Source organism: Thermobia domestica, chromosome 1, assembly GCF_964235325.1.
Source record: "Thermobia domestica chromosome 1, izTheDome1.hap1.1, whole genome shotgun sequence".
Classification (NCBI taxonomy): domain Eukaryota; kingdom Metazoa; phylum Arthropoda; class Insecta; order Zygentoma; family Lepismatidae; genus Thermobia; species Thermobia domestica.
This window is the reverse complement of record NC_137454.1, coordinates 89,279,443-89,292,137: the sequence shown is the minus strand read 5'-3', so window position 1 is coordinate 89,292,137 and position 12,695 is coordinate 89,279,443.

Sequence of the window (12,695 nt, the reverse complement as noted above, 5' to 3'; positions counted from 1 at the left end):
GAAATGGTCTGGAATGTATGAATAAGACGATTATCTAGGTTGAAGAGGTCAAACATGTGAGACAAATGTAATGTAAACAAGGTGAAGGGCAGGTGATTGTAACACAAGGTGAAACTTTAATTCCATTTAATGGTAACAAAAGGTGCAATGGGAATAACTTTATTAATATTTGTGGTTGCAATGACCAATTTATATAACATGCTCCATATAGCCACCAGACACATCGACGACATGTTGTATCCGCAAAATGGCTTGCGCAATAATAGTTATTCCCCCTGCACCTTTGGTTACCATTAAATGCTAATAAAGTTTCAGCTTTTGTTGCAATCAACTGGCCTTCACCTTGTTTTCATTACATTTACCTCACATGGTTGACCTCTTTGACCTAGATAATCTTATCCATACATTCCGAACCATTACTACGTGCGTACTACCTGTACAGCGTCAAATTTTCCCCTGGTGGCGGAAAGTGAAACTAAAATTTTCCATTGTAACTAGTTTCTGCGTGGTCTCATTAGCATATTTACCAAATTTCAATGTAATACGTTGATTATAGCCCACACTGGACCGCCGTGAATAGCAGCACTTCAATTGTAACCACCTTGTAGAATCAAAAGCTAAGAACCGAAATCTTATTCTTTGCTTTTCTGGTTTCAATGATCTACAAAAAAAACAAGACTAGCCAAAAACCATCATATCAGATTTCTCATTATGAGTAATAAAGGTTTTCTGTTACTATTTTCAGTTAGAAGACATTAAACCTGAACATGCCATATTTGTATTTACATTTTTACATGTTTCTTTCCTATAAATACAATCTCATAAAATATTAATTCAAAGTATTTTCTAATTCTTGAAATACTACGGTCTTCAACTTATTCTTCCTTTTGTTTTAGAGATATTTTGGTACTAAACGAACAAATTTTGCTTGAATATGCTCTTAACCATCAATATATATATCCCTTCTAGTTTAGTTAAAACATAACCCCTCATTAAGAGCCTGACATACTAAAAAAATAATACAAAATTTACCATTTTCCTCTTGCTTGTTTTTCATAATTGAAAGGAGATAATGAAATACAACGTACCACAATCATAGATAATGTTATTCTACAACAGAAAATATGAACCTGAAGAATTTTCAGTGTTGCCATCCATAGTAATTACAGTGTTGCCAGAATAACATTTCCCCCAAAATCTAAGTTAAGGCAGCGACTAGAAGAACGAACTCAACTCCATTTGATTACGTATCATGTTGTCTTGGAATCCTGTGAACTACTTTTTAAATATCAGTTGTATTTAGTTTGTAAGAATCAAAATAGTTTTAACATGCGGTTATTAAAATTAAATAATAATATTACTTAAAAAGTAGTTCACAGGATACCAAGACAACATGATATGTAATCAAATGCAGCTGAGTTCGTTCCTCTAGTTGCTGTCTTAACTTAGATTTTGGGAGAAATCATATTCTGGCAACACGAAAAATTCTTCAGATTAATATTTTCTCTTGTAGAATAATATTATCTATGATTGTGGTAAGTTGCATTTCATTATCTCCTTTCATTTATGAAAAACAAGCAAAAGAAAATGGTAAATTTTGTATTATTTTTAGTATGTCAGGCTGTTAAACAAAGAAATCTGAGCACTGTGTAACAAGTTATTGTCAATTGTTTTAAATACTTCATTATTCATTTCAACAAAATAAATAATGATTAACTATGGAGGAAAAAAAGCTAGTATTTAGAGAGAAAAACTTACGTGTCATAATGACTGAACACAAATATCTTTTCTATTTCCACACTTTAACTCTCCTAACAATAGTTTAATAAACAGACAAATAGTATGGAGATCTCAAACGTTTAAGATTGTCAACAATACCCGAAATACAATTACAAATAGAACATTCAAAGAGGTAAGAGTACCAATAGTTTCATATCAAAAGACGAGTTGTTTAATATATCCTGATCACAAATAATAATACATATTTACACCACATTTTTGTACAAGGAACATTCACTTTATTTATTTGTTTATAATCAATAACACTGGCCATTAACTCTGTATGGATCAGAATACGAACCTTACTTACAATAATTCATTGAAAAAAAAAAAAAAACTAGTTTCACACACAATGTCTCGTTATCAGTATAAAACAAAGAAACCTGAAGTTCGTGTCAAATGTAATTTGAAACTCAGTTAAAAATTGAAAATATTTCCAATATTATATTCAAACTTGTCTGTTTCTCTGTGGCCTGAGGTGGTCAACATACTCAGAATTGATATTTAATATTCAACACTGCATGTAATAATTAATCTATACAAGGCAACCATATGTATTCTTTATTCCTATGCAAAAAGGCGCCCGTCAGTGGTTTCAAGCATGTAATAAAGAAATGAATCTAATTTATCTTGACTTCTTTGTAGCAAAGCCTTTTTTACGCCTTTAATTAAATATATAAGACTATTTTCCAAAAATTTGCATATTATTACGTTTTACAATTAATAGTGTACAGTTTGTAGTATGTTCGTCTTACGTCCTCTTATGTCCACGTTTATATTCTGTAGGTTAGATGAAACAATGTGAAATAATACAGTAATAATTATTATGAACTATAGTACAAGTTAAGTTGGCCAGATGTATGAAACAATCTGTATTATTTTATAAATTGACACCCGTATTAACTTTGGTATTTCTCTGTCCAACATAGAATAATCCATTTAGGTTTCAGTGAACTATGGAACACTCGGAAAAGGTCAAGGAAATCTATCCACATACAGATGTCTGCCTTCCACTAATGCTCAACTACCCCCGCCCATTTCTCTTCCATTTTAGGTCAAACATCTAAAAATGTTGAAACATGACGTTAAACTATTTTAAATGAAACAGCAAATTTCATATTATATATATATATATATATATATATATATATATATATATATATATATATATAAAATCTTAAGGGATTCCTTATCTTATTATAATCTTATCGTCTTAGAGGACATCTTATTATAATAATTTCTATCCCCTATCCCCCTCTTCCTTTCTTCGTGGTACCTTAAACACATGTTTCAGCGTTTTTAGATGCTTGACCTAAAATGGAAGAGAAACGGGTGAGGATAGTTCACTAACAAGTAGACCTCACCACTTCGCCGTTGCGTTAGCAAAAGGAAACAACTACTGTCCTAGAGTAGAGTTGAATATAAGATATTGACAAAAATTTTAGCTGCTAATGAGCACTAGAAATATGGGAAAACGAAATAGAAACACGAATGTGAGAAAGCCAAGTATATACAATATAATTTGATAGTTGCAATACCGATATTTTTTCGAAATAGATGGAGGAACAATAGTTATGACTTCAACTATGTAAATCGAGTTAGGAGGGATGTTTTTATGGCATTCCAGATCATGGCCGCCATCTTGAAATCCGCCATATTGGATCGACGTCAACTTTTTTAAATGGAAAGAGGGCCATGTGAGGTATCGAACAACAATGATTTTTTCCACCCAATCTCATACACTAATTAGTTTGTCCATATCTGGAACGGTTTACAACTTACACTTCTTTCAAAAAATTCGTTGTTTGTAGCAGATAACAGATAACTACAGTGGCAATGAACATAGCTCCAGAGACAGGATTCTTACAGAACAAAATTACGGCAATGCAAGAAATGATAGTCCTCAGCATTCATAAAGTGGTTCTGACCTCGCCACTTCGTGTGTGCGTTTGTACATTCAAACTGAAACTATAAGCAGTTGGGGCAGCACGATGAAGAGAATAGCAATATTGGTTTCCAATGGCATTCCTGGTCATAGCAGCTACTGTATAACGTAGAAGCTTACGTGCATCGTGTACCATTCTACAGCGACAAACTCTTTGTAAGGAGACAAGTGCAAGATATATATTATTCTCACTGTGAGTTCTACCCATGAACTTGGAAGTGCTTGAGAAATAGTTATTTCGTTTATTGCATTAAGCCTGTAATTCTGTGAGGTGCGTGCGTGTGTGTGTGTTAGGGAGAGTGTGTGCAGGCAACAATTATAGACAAAAAACGACACACCATGGCGTTAAATAAGGAAAACATTGCTATGTACCTCCTGCAGCAGTTACAGACATTACGGTTCAAGCACAATGCAACAAATATATCAGAACAGGAAAGAGTAATCGCAAATGACATAATTAGATTCCTAGCGGATGAAGAATTGGAATTCGAAATGGAATACACTCTGAATATTCTAGAGGTGGCACATCATGAGATAAACAATCAAGAAGCTAGTGTGGAAGCGGAACGGTATGTGAATTGCTATTGGTCGAATACAGGGAGCAGGAATTCACTTATGCTGGATACCTGAGAATTATTTAATAATGAAGAGGTGCGAAGTACAATAGCTCCACCTGGGAAATCAGTGGAAGTGTGACAAATTCCAAAAGGTACCACCGGCATATTTCAACCTTCGAATGTATTTTTTTTAGACAATACAAAACATTGGCGTACTATATGTGATTATAAAATGAAGGACGAACATTTCCATTCAAAACTGCATGACAGAGATACTATTCTCACTCTGCATTCCCTTGTGTACAATCAATTTCAGTCTCCTCGCTTCACAGGAATGATTCAATAAGCATTTTGTAAATCAGTATATATTGATGAGCCGATCGAATGGTTCGAAGTGCCGAAGAAGCACGCTTTCAATATTTCCGGCATTAACTTTTGTGATATTTGTGACGCTTCATTTTTTATTAGGTGCTCGTGGTACTCTGCAAAATTCTGTTTTGACCATTTTATGAATGCTGAGGAGTTTCATTTCTTGCATTGCTGTAATTTTGTCCAGTAAGAATGCTATCTCTGGAGCTATATTCATTGTCACTATAGTTATCTGTTATCTGCTACAAACAACGAATTTTTCCACATTGAAAGAACTGTAAGTTGTAAACCGTTCCAGATATGGACAAACTAATTAGTGTATGAGATTGGGTGGAAAAAATCATTGTTGTTTGATACATCACATGACCCTCTTTCCATTTGAAAAAGTTGACGTCGATCCAATATGGCGGATTTCAAGATGGCGGCCATGATCTGGAATGCCATAAAAACATCCCTCCTAACTCGATTTACATAGTTGAAGTCATAACTGTTGTTCCTCCATCTATTTCGAAAAAATATCGGTCTTGCAACTATCAAATTATATTGTACTTGGCTTTCCCACATTTGTGTTTCTATTTCGTTTTCCCATATTTCTAGTGCTCATTAGCAGCTAAAATTTTTGTCAATATCTTATATTCAACCCTACTCTAGGACAGTAGTTGTTTCCTTTTGCTAACGCAACGGCGAAGTGGTGAGGTCTACTTGTAAGATGCCCATACGAGGCGTTCGAATTTCGTGCGAGACTTCGAGTTCAGGTGCATTCTGTACGAAAGGTGTACGATAGAAAGAATAATGCAAAATGTTGCCGCAGTAACACATCGGGACATTTGCTAGTTTGTAATAACATTGAGTAAGTTGAAGCAGAACTCCACTTGGTTTCTTCACTTACACATATTTTGCTTTTTCGCTTTCAGACTAATCGTATCTACAATTTAGGATATGCTTTCATACTTGGAGAACTGCATTTATGACTCGCACGGAGAGAACTATTCCAAATTTAAAGTTTCTAGCTTAAGTAGTTTGGCCTAGGCTTTGATCAATCAGCCAGTCAGAATGGCTTTTTTTTAAGTACATAGAAACAAACACACGTACAATCTGATAAAGCATTAAAGTTATTCCTAAAATATAAGGTAATATTGCAGATATTAACTCTACAATTATAACCACACACACATGCGCGCCTTCAAATTATATTTCACGTAAATTTCGAAACGCTTCTGCGGGCGCCCATGTTTATACACAACAAAATATTGTCACTCCATTACCATTATCACTTTAGTTATTGCGAACAAAGGACTATTTTATTATTATTATTTCAACAAAGCTAAGCGCTACATATGTATCTTATAGAATAGTACGATATTTTTTATTTGTGTATGTATTAGACTTGAAATTGACTTCATTATCACACTTTGGAAAGAGAAAAAGAACAAGTACCACAATAGTAATAGATATAATAGTAATAGTATTCTGTACAGTCAGAGAAATATAAGTTTTGTACATATATCCACATATAAACTTACATTTCTCTGGTATACAACCTAGAAATATGCGTTCTCTTGTCTTCACAAATTTCTCTATCTTCCACACTCGAAAATGAAAAATAATTCTATTCAAATGAAGGAACATACCGACAAACTTTAAAAGAAGTTTATATAGGATTATATATATATATATATATATATATATATATATATATATATATATTATTTATTTATTTTTTTTTTTTTTACGATTTTCAGCGCCGAAAATCAGAACGGAAGCCTTAAATTTGTTAAAACTTCATTCGAACTCAATCTAATATTGCTACCGAAAAGCAAATCAGTTAGTGCTTTATCCAGCGCCCGTTCGAGTCCTTCCTATCATCGCATTAACAAATCGATGGTCGGATCCTTAAACTACTCGGCGTGTTTCTTCAGTGAAAACCAGTGTCTACTAAAATTCCAAAATGAAATTTCGTGACTTTTTCGTGACCTTTTCTTTCCCAAATCATAAAATTTAGTAACATTCTCAAGAGCGAATTTGGGTGCGAATTGGGCCGAATTTTCATGTATGCGATAGAAGCATGGTTTGTTTCCGATTTGGTAGCATCTAATGCCGACCAGAGACTTTTTTGTGGTAAATTTTGACGTTTTATAGAATAAAATTTTCCAGTCTATACTTTTATTTGTACACATAAAAAAAATCGTGACCTACAAGCTAAATTTCGTGACTTTTTCTTGACTTTCATGACCGTTTTCTAATTTCGTGACTTTTTCATGACTTTCGTGACCGATAGACACCCTGGTGAAAACTGGCATATTTCGCCAACCACTGTACTGCGGCCCACGGTTTCGGATCCATAGAATAAACAATAACTTGGTTTTTAATTCATTTTCGCTACCATTTTGAACTGATCACTAGCTACATTTTGAAACCTTGCTTCAGTACGCTGTTCATACTTCCACACAAAAGGTTCGTTCTCAATTCTGGAAACGATTTTGTACTTCTGGTAGCAGCATTGTTGTCGTGTCATTACAAGAACAAGAAAAGCAGGCCAAAGATTTATCTGAAAAGTCAAACAGAATGAAGCTTTCAGGTGGCAAGATGTTTCCGAAGATAGCTCACCTTTCCGAGAGGAATGCATTAATTTTCCAACAAAGGGTTCATCTAAATTATTAAACGATAGTCTGCCAAGAGCCTCATTACAAAGTGTATCTGCAATATTTTTGCATCCATAATGCCAAAGCAAACATTCCGAACACGTATATAAAGCTCATGCTGAAATCAGATGAGCTTGATGGTTATCTACCAACTCAAAAGAGACCTTGCTACAAATGTCATGAGGTTCAAAATAGCTATGGAAAAGACAAGTAGCCACGAATTATAGCTATAAATGAAATAAGCTTCATATTCACTATTTCAATCCCATACAAACCATTTCGAAAAATTTACTGCAAACGGCTGGAGTATGTTATTACCCTAAAGAGGTACGCTCAACCTTGCCATATCCCAAGATATACACAATTTACTATAATCCGAAGGACTCAAACGACCGAACAAACTAAGAACGCACATGTTATGATGTTCCTCGTGGATTCATAGTACTGGCAAATTTTGCTTCAAAGGCCTGCTTCCCAGCATAGCTGGACCAAATGTAGTATAAAGATTAATGCAGCCTACTAACATCTCCAAGAACAGTGATACAGGCAGAATATATATTCTCCTTGTACGGTAGAGATGTGTCGAAAGCATTTTCTCACCATGCGGCTAGAATTACAATCGCTTACATACCCATATGGCTCAAAAAATGGGGGGCGTATTAGGCTATGCATTTTTGAGCTTCACTATCAAATTTATGGGTGCATTACAGATAGATTTTTCTGCTTTTAGATGTATGATACGAACAGTAGACAAACTGCGCTAAATTATAGTACATGGTTATGCGTGCAACGAGGCAAAAAAAGCAACCTGATTAGATTAGTCTCGAGAAAGGTCTCTTACAATGGAAATTTCGGTGTCGGACTATTATCTGCCATCAAGATACTATTTCTATAAAACGTAACAGGTAACGGAAACATAGCTTCATCTCCTACATGAGGGTTTAACTTCGTTACCGAACTTCTATATTGTGAAACTAAAACTGAACAATCACGTAGAAATTCCACCATCAAATATTCTCACGTTTTCATGATATACGAGAAAATATAGGCATTGTAAGAAAAAATAAAGAAATATATTTAAAATAGACTAGAACCAAATCAAGAATAATTAGGAACGTAAACGAAAAGTAAACTAAAGAATGTTTAACGGTTTGGAAAGTTCAAAAACACTAAAATGAGCTCTGATTAGTAAATACGTACTCAAGGTGAAAAGTACGGAAGGCTTCTGAAACCTGAATATAGCATGAGAATTTCGAAGAAAGTATTTTTCCATACCCAGCAAATAAATTCAATGCAAATTTTTGCATCTTCTCCTACATGCGAAAATGGAAGCATCGAAATTTTTGAACAACTTTTAATACTTCTTCCCTTTTTATATTTTCATGGAACCTTTACTGTTCATGACAAATGTTTAAAGTATTTTAACAAAGTAATCTCACTAGTAATTTACAAGAAATGTAAACTTTGCCTATCATGATTACCTAATTGTGCAAAATACCTCGATTTATGCAACACTATTCCTAGTAAAATTGATATAAAGGATATATACATATTTTTATACATGAACACTTCGTCCTACAAGTAAGAATTCATTTAAATATTTTAATAATTAGCATTATTTCAACTTTAATAATGGAGAAACTGCTATAATACTACTCAACGCATCTACGTTCGTTATATATTTACAAACTTCGACAAAATGCTTCATTATATCTACATAAGATATTAGATATATATATAAGCATATGAAATTGCTGAAAAGAATTAGTTGAACATCCTTTGAACTTTGAACTCTATATTCACATTCAGGATAAACGATCAGAGTGAACCACATCCAAAGTGAGAAAAATAAACTCGAATTACTTTTGTCTCCGAGTTCAAATTTCAATTTTTTTTTCGAGTTCTTTTCTCTTTAATAAGCATGTCAAATTTTGAGTAACTTAATTTATATTTAAACTTAGTTTCACTAATATTAATTTACCCCAACTATATATGTTTTCCCTTATGTTAGGAACCAACAAAATTGATTCATTGTTACAAGATGCTTAACAAGAGAAATGTTACACATACCTAAAATACACAGTTAAGATAAATTTATGACTTATACGTACAGAAAAAGTGTCTACATTTCAAAATAATATTTGTAAATAGATTGTTCATATTTTGGCTCCCCACCTCCCACCTCGACCCCAAACAAACAAAACAAAAAAAAAAAAAAAAAAATACACTTAGAAGTTTCTCAATAAATTATAAAGCATTATTATTTATAAAACCAGTGATGATTTCAGATGAATTTTCCACGGGAAAATAAAATAAAATAATGGCAAAATATCAAATTTACGTTATCTAGATAACAAGTACAAATTGTTCCACCTACGCCTTCGGGCTGCTATACATTATAGGTTAAAATCGTGCTGAATTAGACTCTAATTGTTTAGATTTACGAAAAGCGAGTAAAAGATACTGGCATTATTCTATACAATAAGTTACCAAACAAATTAAAGGAAATCAAGTCTAATGTTGCATTCAAAAGAAAATTAAAAGACTACCTATTATCATAGTGCTCCTATACAATAGATGAATATAATCAATTAAATAATACCGATGTAAATATTAATAGTAAATTAAAAATATAGGTCAATTTATGTATAAGGTATGCTGTAATATTGGTATAATAATATTCCAAACTACTATAATGTATAAATGTAAGTACGAATTGTTTAACAAATGTGTTTAATATATGCACTGCTTCAATGAAGCATGATGAATCTCATGTACTATCGAAAAATTATTTCCAAGTTTGTACAGAATGGAAGATAAATAAAACGAAATTAAATTAAATTTAACTTTTTTTTTTTTTTTAACTACCAGCCATCTCCTAACTTGACTATATTTATGCAATCATTCAAGAACTTAATTATACAGATAAGCGATGACGTAGGTAGTGACACTTACTTGCGTGACGCACAGACTGAGACATTTGCTATTTATTATTGGGATACAAATAAGGAAAACTTAAATAAATCTACAGAGAAGAAACATGAACTAGTCTATGGGATTTTTTTTTCCCGTTTACCATCTCTGAAATCATTACTGTATAGAAGGATGAAAGACTTCTAACTTACTTGAAAATCTAACAAAGAAATCAATGATCACAATCAATATAATTTGTTTATTCAGAATTTAAGGTGAACACCAAGCTTTTAAATTTTGGTGAATATCACTTAAACAATAAAGAACATCTTTTTTTAAAAAAAATAGCCAAATGGTATATATAAAACCCTGTTAAATGAACTAACAAGTATTTCTGTCTTCTCTTATAGAGCAGAAATGTTAGTGTTGATTAATTTACAACTGTCGGATATCCACACAGATTTCAGCCTTCAGTACATAGAAGGTCTTGAAAACAAGTAGCTCCTTTAATATGATTTTGCTTAAGTTATTAAATGGTTTTATAATTTAAACCGCTTGAAGAGCAATTTTATGAATAAACTCGTAAAACCTTATCATTCGTTTGTATATTGTTCAAGAAATCATGTTAACCAGCAAAATTTTTTTCTATCAACATTGTCAAGACGGGTAAGAAAAGGTTTTAGTGTGAAAATGATAAGGGAATTTATGACCAAGAAAAATTAGATATGAACACAGATATAAAAAATTCTTAGTGTTCTACAGATCCATCTTAAACCTTTCTGCTGCTGCTTCTGTGATTGATGACAACGGTGAAGGTGTCAGTAACACTGTTCAAACTTTCATCCAGAATGTTCACGTTCGAATTTAATTTTGAGCCCTTTGTTCGAATGAAAACAAACTCGAATGAATGGTGAAGGTTTTTTCGATCACTTGCACTCCCATCGATGCTAAGGCTTAATTACCTTAGCCTTTATGGCACCATACCTTTATAAGGTGCCATATTTAACAATATTATATGACATTTTTTTAAAAAATGTAATATTTAACTACTTCTTTGTCTACGTCTTTTCTCACTTATGTGGGGACGACGTTTCTGATGAGTCTTCTCAATAAATTCCTGCTCCGGAATTCTTTCCCTGCTAGACCTTTCTCCCTGAACTCATTCTTAACTACATCCATCTATTTCCTCCTTAGTCTCCCTGTACCTCTCTTCCTATTCACTCCCATTATCACCACTTTTCTGACCACATAGGCGTTTGTTCTTCTCATTAGATGACCATACCACTGTAGTGTTCTTTCTTGGATCTTCTTAGATATCTCTACCACTTTGGTTTATTCCCCTTAATCTCTCATTTCTCACTCTGTCTTTTCCTGTTATCCCACACATCTAGCGCAGCGTTCTAATTTTGGTAACATTCAATCTTTTTTTTTTTTTTTTTTTTTATGTTTTCTTTATTGACTGTTTCTGCTTCTCATATCATTGTCTTCCTGATCACTTTTTTGTAAACCATTCCTTTATTCTTTACCGTGACTGCGATCACATAGAATTCCACATACTTTCTTCCATTTCCGCCATCCTCTTCTGTGTGTTATTTCCAAGTCCAGATCACTCTTCCTGGCAACAGATAGGCCTAATATTATATATACATATTACTTTATTCAATTGTTCTTCCTGTAGTCTAATTTCCACATGTGCTGTCCCTGCTAAAACCATTTCTTACTTATCTCTTGACAATGCTAACTGCTGACAGCCAAAATTAAGAGTTTAGCATTTTTTTAAAACAATATACAGAGTGAATGAAAAGGAGTGATAACATTTATTCTGAGATTACATATACAATTAGATTTACTGAAAAAAAAAAGAATTAAATAAATATAGTTGTAAAAATTACTATAACACGATCATCATTGTTATAGCATAACCTTAATATAAATTCCATTCCACCTAGTGCCTAACTACTTTTGGTTCACCCTGTGTATTACGATATTAAAAAGGAATTGAGTATCTTTTGAGCATATTGAATAAATACTCAAAATTTTCACACTGTTTGTTGTTATTGAATTATTTACAAAAGAAGAAGAAGAAGAAGACTGGATGGAGAGGGAGGAAGGGAGCTGAAAAGACCATTAATGTTCTTTGACAACAGTTTAGTAGCGGTTGATCTAGGGACCTAGATGTACAGTTTAATATGACATCTGAAACACACGTACTTTCATGGAAATCGAACCTGGTTCTTTGCCTTCAGTATAAGAAGAACCAATACATCAATTAACTGAGATTTACAAAAAAAAAAAAAAAAAAAAAAAAAAGACCTAACGATAATTAAATACTCAGTTTGTTCATTCCCTATAAACAAGCTTTAATAGAGGTAAAGGAAGGCAGTTAAATTACATAAAAGACAAATTGTAAAAAAATATAACTTTCACAGCTTAATATATGTACTGTTCACTGATCTCAATTTTCAAAGCAGGACTCTACAGTATTTCTGA